Source organism: Lagopus leucura, unplaced genomic scaffold (genome assembly GCF_019238085.1).
Source record: "Lagopus leucura isolate 7727_CA_CO unplaced genomic scaffold, USGS_WTPT01 Super-Scaffold_100002, whole genome shotgun sequence".
Lineage (NCBI taxonomy): Eukaryota > Metazoa > Chordata > Aves > Galliformes > Phasianidae > Lagopus > Lagopus leucura.
The window spans coordinates 59,970,855-59,983,476 of record NW_024962263.1 but is presented as its reverse complement, the minus strand read 5'-3'; positions in this window follow the sequence as shown (position 1 = coordinate 59,983,476).

Genomic DNA, 12,622 nt, shown 5'->3' with positions numbered 1-12,622 from the left:
CCGAGAAGGACCAAATCTCATCTAAATAATGTATTTAGAGATCATTTTTCCAAAAGAAATCTGTTCTAATCAAACTCAATTTTCGTGTTGTGATTATTCGGTCTTAGAGGAATTCCATTTTTCTTAAAACTTTGACTCTGCATACTTCATGTTTGCCAAAGGTCACCTTACAGAAATATTTTTGTACTCAGTTATAAATGACCTAACTCACTTTTCCTAGATCTTTTAATGAAGCTTAATGAGAATATCTCTTTGCTATACCTGACCACACAAAGCTATCCGGATATGGTGTTGGCTTGCAGAATTCACACAGAAAGAAGGAGGTTCCTGCCTTTTTGTCAGCTCTCCTAAATCACATAACCACTATTAAATTGCAAAAGGTTAATGAAGTCCAGACTTGTCTGTCAGACTCAAAAGTGGGAAAAATGTCAATTGCTGTTACTTTAAAATGTCATTAGTACATCACTTTAATTATGTATGAGGGACATGAGAGAGTCTCCTGGCTGCTATTAGTGAGCAAAGGAGAATTTTGAAGAGAGAGACTCGAAGTCTCTGGCTAACCCCTGCCTCCTCTTGCTGCTCCACTTCTGTATATGCACAAAAACACACATATATGAATTGTGATCTTTATCAGTGAGAAGAACAAGCCATATAGTGTGAAGAAGAGAAAAGGGACAGAGATCTAAAGAAATTGATCTCAGGAGAAAATATGAGGAGTGGAGATTTGTTATCCTCTACTGTAGCTTCTGAACTTCATTGGACTAAAACAGGGGCTGACAGAAGCCAGACCCTTACCCTGCTCCTGATGAATAAATATAACTGTCTGGTTTCCTTGAGAGCTGCCTAGTTTGACTCTTTCCATCGCCAACTGCTTTGGAACTTAGCACTGAGAAGAGACACAAGAGAATAACACAAAAACTACACTGGGAAAAGCAGAGATTTATAAACATGTTTTATGGTCAGTCATTTATGATAAATGTCAGGTAAGTCTGGAAAAGGGCTGTTCAAGGCTTGTGGCTGGAAACTGCAGTCCCTCATAATTTTACATCTGCTCTCAGAACAGAACGAAGGGATGATGGATCGAGTTGGACTGAAGCAGAAAAATACCTACCTGTTTGATCTTACTAATGTTCCTTCAGATTTATCCACCTCAATACACATGGGCAGTCAGTACTGTCTCCATGCAAGACTGCTCACTGTGAGCAGTAGATTAGTCTTGAAGCTATTGATGAGTGTTTCTATGAAGGCTTGAATGTCTTCTTACATTTGCCCAAAGCATGGTGGTCGCATTTCTGACCAAAGTGACATTTTGCCAACAGACAAGTTGTCAAATGCCAGATTTGAATCCCAGCTCTGACCTCTGTGCTAGCCCCACATGATGTTTCCTAGTATAAATCTGTTTTCAGGTGTTTTTACTGTTACCAAACTCGAAATAATAAATAAGAATAAAAATGAAATTCTCTTAGCCCAGATGATTCCAAACAAGATAATATTGTTTGGTCTAACTGGATTTTGATGATTATAGGATCCGTATAGAGCCAGGGCTGCTACCTGGGGCTGCAGCTGTTGTCAGCTCTATGATAATGCTATTGAAACAGGGGAGGTCTGCCACCACAGCCCCCTTTCCAAACACATTTTCTATAATAGGCAAGAGGCCTTAATCTTCTGCAAAGATGGTCAGTCTATAGCTCTTGCTAAATCCATCATCAGCGTCCATCATCAGGGCATCCTTTGTCCCTAGGCTATCTCCTGTACAGAGATAGCACACATTAAAGTGTCGCATGCTCTCTGCGGTCGTGAAACTTGGCTAGAGACCCTGGACAGGGAGAATAGCATTCCTGGTGAGGTACAATTTTCACTTATGCAACTAGAATCACCTACAGTCATTTTTTTTTTTTTTTTTTTTTTTTATCAGACTCGGTATTGAAATAGCTGAAAATGTTATCTGTCAAAGGTTTTTATTTCCTTTTGACTGACTGATGAGCAACTACAGAAATCTACTATTTCTCTCTTTAATACTTCTGTTTTAGAAAACCTGGGTCACTATGGGGTCAAGCTATTCTCCAGTGACAGATGGTTCGCAGGATCACCATGTGATACTACCTGGCCCTCTGCTACTGACCCTGGAGAGGGTAATAGGAGTTGGCCATTGGAACAGTTTCATTGTAACTAGAGAGCCATCACTGCTCTGATATTACATATACCCATTTATTTTCACTAAGTTTGCTAGGAAAATATGCATTGTCCTGTTGTTTTTTGTTGTTGTTGTTGTCATTTGGAGTTGTAATTTTTTTCTGTTAGAGAAGCTAATTTTACCCTTTTATTTCGGTTCTATTTTGCTAATGAGAAATGTTATGGTACAGGGTAGCATAGTGTTCTGTAGTAGTGATATTTTAAAGGTCTCTGTTTTCCAACTGTTCCCACCCAACATATCTTAGCCTTTTAATGCAGTTTAAATGGCAGAAAATTTTACATGCATACAAAATTGGTATTTTGTCTCGTGAAGCAATCTTGATAGTACACCTATAAGCAAGTATTCTCCTTGAGCAGAACACTGAAGTCTTTGAAGCCATAGATTTTCATGAGTTTAGTACTTAAATCTTCATTAAAATGACTTTGCAGTCTGAAAGATCAATATAGGGAACTCATAAAACTTAGGTGAAAGTGGAAAAAGTGCCCGAATATCTGCGAAGAGAATATGGCTAATAACTGCCAGAGTCTCATTCCTCCGTATAACTAATACAGTACTTTGTACTGCTCAGTAGCAAATCTCACAGACTTAAATAACAAACAGCAGAGATCTTGAAGTAGTGGCAATGTTTAAAATGAATTACAATCCATTAGTTGAGAACACTAACTCAGGCTTCCAGTGTTTCAGCATTTTATTTTTCATCTCTAGAAAATTTCAATTGTTAATATGATTGCACATTAAGGAGAGAAATTTCAACTCATGTTATTCTCATCATTCTGTTTGTTCTTACCTCTTGTGTTTTCATGGAAATCTACATCACACGATAATTGAAGCGATTTCTTTTCAATAAGAAGCAGTCTTTTTGATATACTGTAGACAAAGCACACAAAGGAGCATTGTGCTGAGTTCTCTTTCCATCTTCAGTTGCTATGTTTGTCTTCTTAAGTCTTTTAGGTATCAACATAGTAGAATTAAAAATTGAAGATTATAGAAATAGTCTTTTCAGTTTATCAATTCAACTGGTGTATAATAGCATGCATAGGTTGGATGTGAGTCCTTTTCACTTTTCAGTGCTCCTGTTTGGGGAAGAAAATGTTCCTGCTTTGGGTAATAACTATTTTGAGCTCTGGCACAGAACTCAGATTCTTAAGAGATCATTTATATTACAAAGGCTCACTCTGTACTTCCTCGGTGCTTGGAGGCGCATTTCAGCTTCCAAACCAAAATCTTTTTATGGGTTTTGAAAACAAATTGGGAGATTTACTTGGTATTCTTAAACTAAAAATAAAGAGATAACAAAAGGACAATTAATATTCTTTTCTTACTGAAAGAGAAAGAAAGTTGGTCCATCCTTCTCTATTTCTCAAACTATTCTCTGAAATATATTTGTCACATGGTGTCTGTGTAACAGGGATTGTATTTCTTAAAGCCAAATGGGAAAATGATTCATAACATCCTATTCAAGATGACAACTGGGTTGATGGTCTAGCTAACTACATATCTATTTCCAAATGTGCTAAATTTAAATGGATGTAATCATAGTATTTAGTACATACGTGATGTTGCATGATGGCTAGACAGTTTAGATGCATTCTTGCAATAGAAGAGTCTAGTCCACAAGGCTGCATTTACCCACACTGTTTAGATCTCCTCTCATTTACCCTTTAGATGTAGATGCTCTTGAATGTCTTGAACTGTAGTCAATAAGGCCAGTGAAAAGAAATTAAGTGTGAAATACAAATAAAGTGTGAAATGAAGTATATGCCTCTTTGTACTGAGAAAGGTCTTTCTGTCCTACTCCCTAAACGCAGAATTTTGATCATTGGTATTGGTTTGTTAAATTTGCAAGTATTTTATTTGCCCTTCCATGGAAGATGATGTATTGCTCTGCTTTAGTTGATACATTAGCAAGGTGGAAGTCTGTTTGTCCTTCTTAAATAACCAAAGGAAAAAATGAACCTCCTGTATTACAGATAAATATAGTTCAATGGGACAAAAATAGGAGAAAGCGAATCAGTTTGGAAGTATTTAAAGACATCTTTTCTTTTCTGTTGTTACTGTTTAATTCCCATATTCTAACTGACTGAAATAATAGATGTGTATCTAGTTTCATACTTTGAATTATGTTTTTGAAGTTCTTTCTTCAAGCTCTTAAGTGCTTTCTGCATTTGAGAACTGCACTTGTCTCTACCAGTGAGTAATCTGTTCCCAATGAACTGTTGAGATTCCTATGCTTGCCTTAGGAAACTGCCCCTCCCTTAGCAGCAAGACCTCATACAATGTGAGGTGAGATAGAAGAGATGGGAAAAGGAAGTGCTACTGCAAAGGGAACATCAAGAGAAGAAAGAGGAAGATAAATCACCCAGCAGCTCCTACTTATTATCTTGGGGAAAGCTGCTTAGGGAGGAAGGTGATACTCTAAAGGAGCCCTTTCAGGAGAAGCAAATCAATGCAAGTGATGGATAACTTGTCTCCAATCTATATTTAGGAAAAGTGAAAGGGAACAGATGAACAAAGCAAGAAATTTGTAGGACTAAATGTAGCTCTTAAAATTAAATGGAATGATCACTTCGTAGTTCTGATTTTGCTCCCCTTTCTCCTGAGTCACTGGTTCCTTATTCTGAGCCTCCTGTGAGCTTCCGTAGGAATTCCTTCAGTGTGACCAGAGCCCTCTTTGTGAACCCTGGAGGTGCAACCAGCTCTAGAAGGTGGCAAGTGAAATGACAAATACTATTTTGCATTTTTTTCTTGAAAACAACAAAATTGCTTAATCTACCAGGAGGAAGCTTTAAAAGAAATATTTAGTTATGTAACAAATTTAAAATTAGCAATAGCTTTTTGTCTTGCTATGTCTGACATGTACCAGTGGCCATTATTGGGGAGAGATTTAAATAATACAAAGACTCCATATTCTTCTGGGAAAGCCTTTTTACTGCGTTCCTGTTCTGCACCTTCTGTCTAAGTAGCTCCCACTCATGGTTCTCATGAATCTGACAGTCTGCACTTGTGCAAACCAGGAAACTGTTATGGCAAAAAACACTTTAGGTGCCCACAGATGCCACTTGAGAAGGCACTGTACTTCTAGCCAAACTGAAATGTTTTTAATATTATTACCTTCTTGACTTCCACTTGGATCCATCGATCAAAGCAACACTGCCTGAACTGCAACAGGGCTCTGTGCTCCTGGATCTGAGTGCACGTACAAATTTCTGTCCAAGGAGATGAGCAGCAGAAACAGTGCTAGTTAAAGACATTTACAGCTGGTGTGCACAAAGCATTGTAAAACCTGTGCCTCCGAAATTCATCAGTGATTCAAAGTCATGGCAGGAGGGATGTGGCAGTAATTGTTCAGGCTCTAGAACTGCATTGTCATAAATTGGTCTAGTCTGTTTTTCTCTCTATTTCTGTCTCAGGCATCTGTGTGGGATACCCTCCCACACAGTTCTGGCTGCTGGTGGTGTCTAGATAGGAAATACAAGTGGAGACACCTTGATGTGAGAGATGGATGCGGCTGTAAATGTGTCACAAATGAACCATCTGCACATGACTCATAACTGCTTAAGATCAGGGAAGTTTTGGGGAAAAAAAAGCTCTTGGTTCAATTAATAAATAAAAGGCTTTTCTTTTTATGTTACTTCTCTCTCATTACTTGAATTCTTATTCTACATCTCAGGGACAAAAGGTATGCTGAGATGTTTTAGTCTTCTGAAGACAGCAATTCTTTGTGAAGTAATCTGCATGAAAAAGCCATGGTTTTGTTAGGATTTTTATATTCCGGGGTTTTGCCTTCCAGTGTTAACTTGCAGGTTCCATGAATTATTTCTATTTTAGTTTGGGGTCATTTTAGGAAATGAAGTAAATGTGAAAGAGTCGCCTTAATCATGAATCCATGCTCTAGCACTTCAGAAGTGCACATTCTAAAAATATTTGATCAAATATATGACAGCTTTATTTCTTTAAGTTTAAGCACATATGTACTTTAGCTAGCTGCTTTGCAAATATCTCTGTGGTATTTGGGTCAAGTACCTAAATGCTGGCCAGTACAAACCCATCTAGAAAGTCTGCTGCAAATCATATAAGCACCATAGAATCATAGAATGGCTTGGGTTGGAAGGAACCTTTAAGATCATCCAGTCCCAACCACCAGCTCAGATTGCCCAGGGCTTCATCCAACCTGGCCTTATGCATCTCCAGGGACAGGACACCACAGCTTCTCTGGGCAACCTGTTCCAGCACCACACCACCTGTCTGGATGAAAAATTTCTTCCAAACATCTGACCCAAATCTCTTCACTTTTACTTTAAAGCAGTTCCCCTTGTCCTATCATTATCAGACTGTATAAAACATCGGTTTTATAAGTACTGTATTAGTACTGGAAGGCCACAAGGAGATCTCCCCAGTCATTTTTCTTTTCCAGGCAGAACAAGCCCAGCTCCCTCAGCTTCACTTTGTAGGAGAGGTGCTTCAGCACTCGAACCATCTCTAAAGCCCTCCTTTGTACCTGCTCCAAAAGCTCCACTTTTTTCCTGTTCTGGGTGCCACAGACCTGGAGACAGCTCTGCAGACAGAGCCTCACAAGTGCAGAGTAGAAAAAGACAATCACCTTCCTTGCCCTGCTGGCCACTCCTATTTTGATGCAGACCCAGTTGGTCATAGGGCTGCAAGTGCACACTGCTGGCTCGTGACCCATTTTTCTTCCACCAGAACCCCAAAGTCCTTCATCACAGGGCTGCTTTCAATAAGTTCTTCTCCCAGGCTTGCCATAACCCAACTGCAGGACCTTGCACTTGGTCTTATTGAACCTCATTAGGATCCTGTGGGCCTCCTTCACAAGCTTGTCTGGGTCGCTTTAAATGGCAACCTTTCCTTCCATTGTATCAACTGCACCACTCAGCCCGGTGTCATCTGCAAACTTACTGAAGTTTCAATTAATCATAGAATTACCGAAGTTGTAAAAGACCTCCAAGATCATCCAGTCCAACCATTCACCTATCACCAATATGTCCCACTAAACCATGTCCCTCAGGACAACATATGAATGTTTCTTGAATGATCCCATGGGACAGCAGCCCCATCACTTCTCCAGGGAGCCTACTCCAGTGCCTAAACACTCTTTCAGAAAGTTTTTTCCCTATCATCCAACCTGAATCACCCCAGTGCAACTTGAGGTCATTCCCTCTAGTCTTATTGCCAGTTACATGGGAGAAGAGGCCAACACACAACATTCCACAGCTTCCCTTCAGGTAGTTGTTAATGCCACTGTCTATTAACTGGGCATTAACTCTTTAACAGGGTTTGTGACAGGACAAAGGGAAATTGTTTCAAACTCAAAAAAAGGATTTATATTGCATATAAGGAAGTAGCTTTTTACAATAAGGTTGGTGAGGCACTGGAAAAAGTTGCCCACAGGGGTGGTGGATGTCCTGTCCCTGGAGACATTCAAAGTCAGACCAGACGGGGCCCTGAGCAACCTGAGCTCTAGGTGTTCCTGTTCATTGTAGGGGAGTTGAACTAGATGGCCTTTAAGGATCACTTCCAACTCAAATGATTCTGTTTCTATGTCATTAAGAAAGATGTTAAAGAACACTGGTTCCCACATGGATTCCTAGGGAACACCACTCAGAGATAACCTTCACCTAGACCTAGAACCACTGATCAGAATGCTCTGGCTGTGAGCATCCAACCAATTACTTAATCATAAAATAGTTCACCCTTCAATATCTCCCGTTTAGATATAAGTATGTGTTGTAAGACCATGACTTAGAGCAATATTACACTTTACAGTGCTCCCCAAGTCTGAAAGACTGTGCTCACCTACTTTCTTTAAGACCCATCAGTGCCTACTCTAGCCCAAAGCTGTTAGGATGGTTCATCTGTGATACTAGCTTATACACTGATAACAGAGGAAAGGTAGTTACACATCTGCGCAGTAGATGAACACAGACTCTTCTGCAGCACCTCTCATTTTGTGTCCTGATACATGGGACTCTGCCAGGTCTCCATGTCCCTGCAGTGTAAACAGGATGGGAGGTAGTCAGGCAGTGTGCGTTTTGGGCTGGCACTGCGTGAAGGAGGATGGAGAAATTGATTTATTGATCAACATGCAAGATTTGGCTGGTCTTCAAGACTGCTTACATGTCTTGACATCAGTTACTGACCTCCTTTTAGCTCCCATTTGTTCAGTCATCAGCCTGGCAGAGATTTCAGTATACAAAATGCCACCCTGACCAAGTTAAGCAGAACTGATCAAACAATGAAAACATGGGTTGGTAGACTGCCACTGAACAAGAATCTGATTAGCCCATATCTGCCCTCTTATTATTTATTCCTTATACATGCTCCAACAGTTGAAAATGTGGTGCATATAGCTATTTTAAGAAAGCAAATTTCAGGCTTTTACTCCCTACCACTATCATCAAGGAATTATTCTGTCATTCATCTTTTGTTGAAGATGAAGTAAGCTGTTTTTTAACAACAGGTTTTTGTAACAGTATCTACAGCTTCAGATATTAAATCTGAAATCAGACATCTGCCGATGTGAAAAATGTGATCTTTCAGTTTGGATGCATGAGATCCAGCCAGAAAAGGGAAGTCACTTTGGAGGATGAAATACTTTCAGTCATACCTTCAGCGATAGGGCAATATTGAGTCACTTTTTCAATGATTAACTGCAAAGCAGAAGTACTTTGATTAAATTCAGCTTTGATTAAGTACTTGAATACTCACTGTGATCAATTTATGAACAATCCAGGGATCAAAGAGAATCATGAATATGACTGGTCTAAGCATTGTAATGAATATGTTGGTATAACCATATAGTCAGGGGCAATTTGTGAACAGAGAAAAGTTTTAAACTGTCAATTAACTGGTCATAGTGAATAACATTTGCCAGCTGCAGTAATGGGGCAGAAGAGATGGAGCTCTTTCAAAATAGAAAACTTATCTTCTTCTGCAAGATCTGAGGGACATCTGAAAGAGCTGCATTAAACTTGAAACAACCCCATGAAGAACATACACAGCACTGGCAGTTGATGAGGATTGCTAAGGAGAGGTCAGAAGTGCACAGCTCAGCCCTAGGAAGGACCTGACACCTTCCTGATCACCCCTGGGAACACTTGCAGGGCCTTGGGTTGCCCTTGAGCTAAGGGGAGCATAACACACAGCTTGTGGAGCTTTGCTTGGGTTCACCTGGACACTACTCACTCTTAGCCTGCTCCTCCCTGCATTTTTCCTTCAGCTTCATCTGGTTTTCTGGAGCAATGATAAGGAATTGAACTAATCTGCTAAGGGCTGAATTTCCTTCTACTGTGATCTCAGACATTTCCATTGCCATGTACCAGTATAGGGCACCCAGTGGAGTAAGCAGATGAGAAAATTATGGGCAAAGAAGTATGTGTGTGGGACAGAGAGAGATGTCTGCAATTTCTGTGAGTTGATTTTCAACTCAACAGTGTATCTGGACTGTCAACAAACTGTCAGAATTTACTTCTCTTTGCAAAAATCCTTCTCCCTGTGAAAGGAAACATCCAACCAACTACATGGAAGACAGCACCTGTAGTGCATAAACCACCTGATTGACCCAAAGAAGCATCAAAACCCCAAACTCACTGCAAGTTTTACCCCAGTAAGGAAGACAATCCAGAGACACCAGAAAGGCCATTAGGGAATAGTTTCTGGCATATGCAAGCATACAAATAAGAGCTCATGAGGTCTGAAATCCCCATCAGGTATCTCTGGATGATACCAGATACCACTGAATGCATAATACTTCCGGATGAAAGTGTATAACCACAGAAAAAAATGTTCCAAGATAGATTCCTGGCAGGACTCTGACATTACTTAGCACTGGAAATGCTATAAGTATGTAGTCACTGAAACAAAAGCCTGAGGTCAAATGTCTAAGATGCCTTTGGGAGGTGCAACAGCATGAGGTTAGGAAGCAAAACTGAACCACTAGTCAGCAGATGTAAACAGATCACTCTGGACCAAGCCAGGACAGTTATACTGCTCTATTACAAACATCAAAGAAGGTTCTGTTTCTGTTGCAGGTTTTTTCTCAAGAAATAGGTTCAATGTTTGCCATCTTAGTTTTGACAGAAACAAAAAGCCTTCTAGAAATCAAAAAATAGGCAGAGTTTCTCTTTCCAGAGGTTGTGAGAATCCGTTTGTTGTATTTGTAACTCTCCCTGTTATGTCACTTTCTCCTTTGATCTCTGCTTGAAATTGCTTGATATTGAAAACACATTTGATTTTTTTTTCTTAATTAGAAAATAATTACATGATTAAATATATTACAAATATATATTTGTAAAATATTTTGAGTTCCTGAACAGTTAGCTAGCCATGCTTTCAAGCCAAACTACATCCTGATGAAGATTCTCTAGCTCACTGGCTTCTTGCCTCCTACTTGTCCCCTCAGATGCCACCAACTTGCTCCTCTCACAGCTCTGTACAGAGCTCCTGGATTCTGCATCTACTGACAGGTCCTGCCCTGCACTTGGACCATGTATTTGCAAACAGCCACATATTACTCAGTGGCATTTCCTGACCCCCAGTAAAAATGTGTGAAACTGGTGAATGTCACCGACTGCTGAATCTGCAGCTTTTGAGTAATGCTTGGTGAGAGTAGAACAAACGAGCTAGGAGAACAAACATATAATTCCCTATAAACCTTATAAAAACGAGGATTATTTTGACTCACCCACAAGTTGAAAGTGCTGAGAAAGGGAGCATGAAATGGTGTGGCAAAGAGCCACGCCATCAGATTATCAGCTTAAGAACAATCCCTCACAGTGAAGGATTTACACTGGGAAAGTTATACTGGAGTACAGACAGACTTTCTGTGAGTCTGCCATACATTACAGGACATTGCTTGCCTGATGTGGCAGGTGAGTTCTAGCCAGGCAACCATTCTCACTGTTCTGTTATGTGACTTTCACCTTAGATCTCTGCTTGAAATTGCTTGATATTAAAAATCCATTTGAATTTTTTTTTTAAATTGGAAAATAATTACGTGACAAAATTTTAATACCATACCTTAAAAAAATGCATGGAGATATCCTAATTATAAACAGCCCTCATAAAGACTCCCAGAGTGGTGAACAGACGGTTACACTCATTTTAGCCCCTGTTACAGTTTCTATTGCAGCATTTTGGTACCACCCCCTGTTTCCAATTCACTTTTAAAGATGATTTCTGCACTTGTAAATCCACTCCAAACAATAAATCTCATTTGCTTTCTCCAGAGCACAGCAGAAACAAGTCTCTGTTCTCTGACAGGATTTCTTTCCTTTGAAAATTGGCAACAAACAGCCCTTTGTTTTTCCCTCTTCACCTCTGCTGCTAACCAGAGTGACAAAGTGACAAAGTGTGTTTTGCAATGCACTGATCAGGCTCAACTTTTTCTCTCTGCCTCTGTTTTGACTTTTTATGCAATGCAATGTAACCAACTGACTAAATTGTGAAACAGTGCAGGAAAAGCCCAGGGCCATGCGAACTTTGGCCTGTCAGTGATCCTAGCAACAGCCCTTAATACAAATATAAATGAGTCTCATGAGAGTAAATTAAATTATCTTTTTGCTGATGTTTTTTTTTTTTTTTTTTTTTTTTTTGAGATATTTCCTAAAGTGATAATATTTTACCTATGGTCTGGGGATGCTGACATCTGAAACTAGATTAATATCCTATCTGATGCACTTTTCTATGTAATTAGTCTGTATAAACATTCTGGAACCAAAGCAGACTCTGGTTGCTCCTAAACGTACAACCCTGCCACCCTCATGTTAGCTGCAGTTCTAACATCTGCTGTTTTATGAGCATGTGAGAATTAGATGAATTTCTGAGAGAGGGAGATTGGGAACTAGGGGTTTAAAATTTTAATTTACTCAGTTTGAATATAGAGCAGAGCTGCAGAAAGAGTGAAATACATTCTTATTTCTGCAACACCAAAAAAACGTAAGGACAGAAACATTTAGGTAGGTCATTACCTTGGGAAGAAAATGGAAACTATTGATCTGCTATGAATATCTTTACCTAAGGAATTATTTGTGCATAGAGTGCAATTACATACCTAGTATTTCATGCTGGTACCATTTAATAGAAATACATCTAAATGAAATGAAGGGACAGCAGCAACAAATATAAGATTTTTTTTCACTGTCTGAATGCTATATTTGCCACCAACAGCAACTCTGAGAAAGTTTAGTGGATGGCATTTTAGTTGAAAGATAGTAACAGCCAAAATAAAGACATCCAAAACCCAGTGTGCCATGCATACTCACTGCAGCTATTTTATATACCTAGAATGGTCTGTCTACTTCATCAAAATGGTTTGAAGTGCCTTCCTAATTTGGAGACTAGCAACACGTAAGACTTCTTTTTTTAATTTCTCTCTCTTTTTTTTTTTTTTTTTTTTTTTTTTTTTTTTTTTTT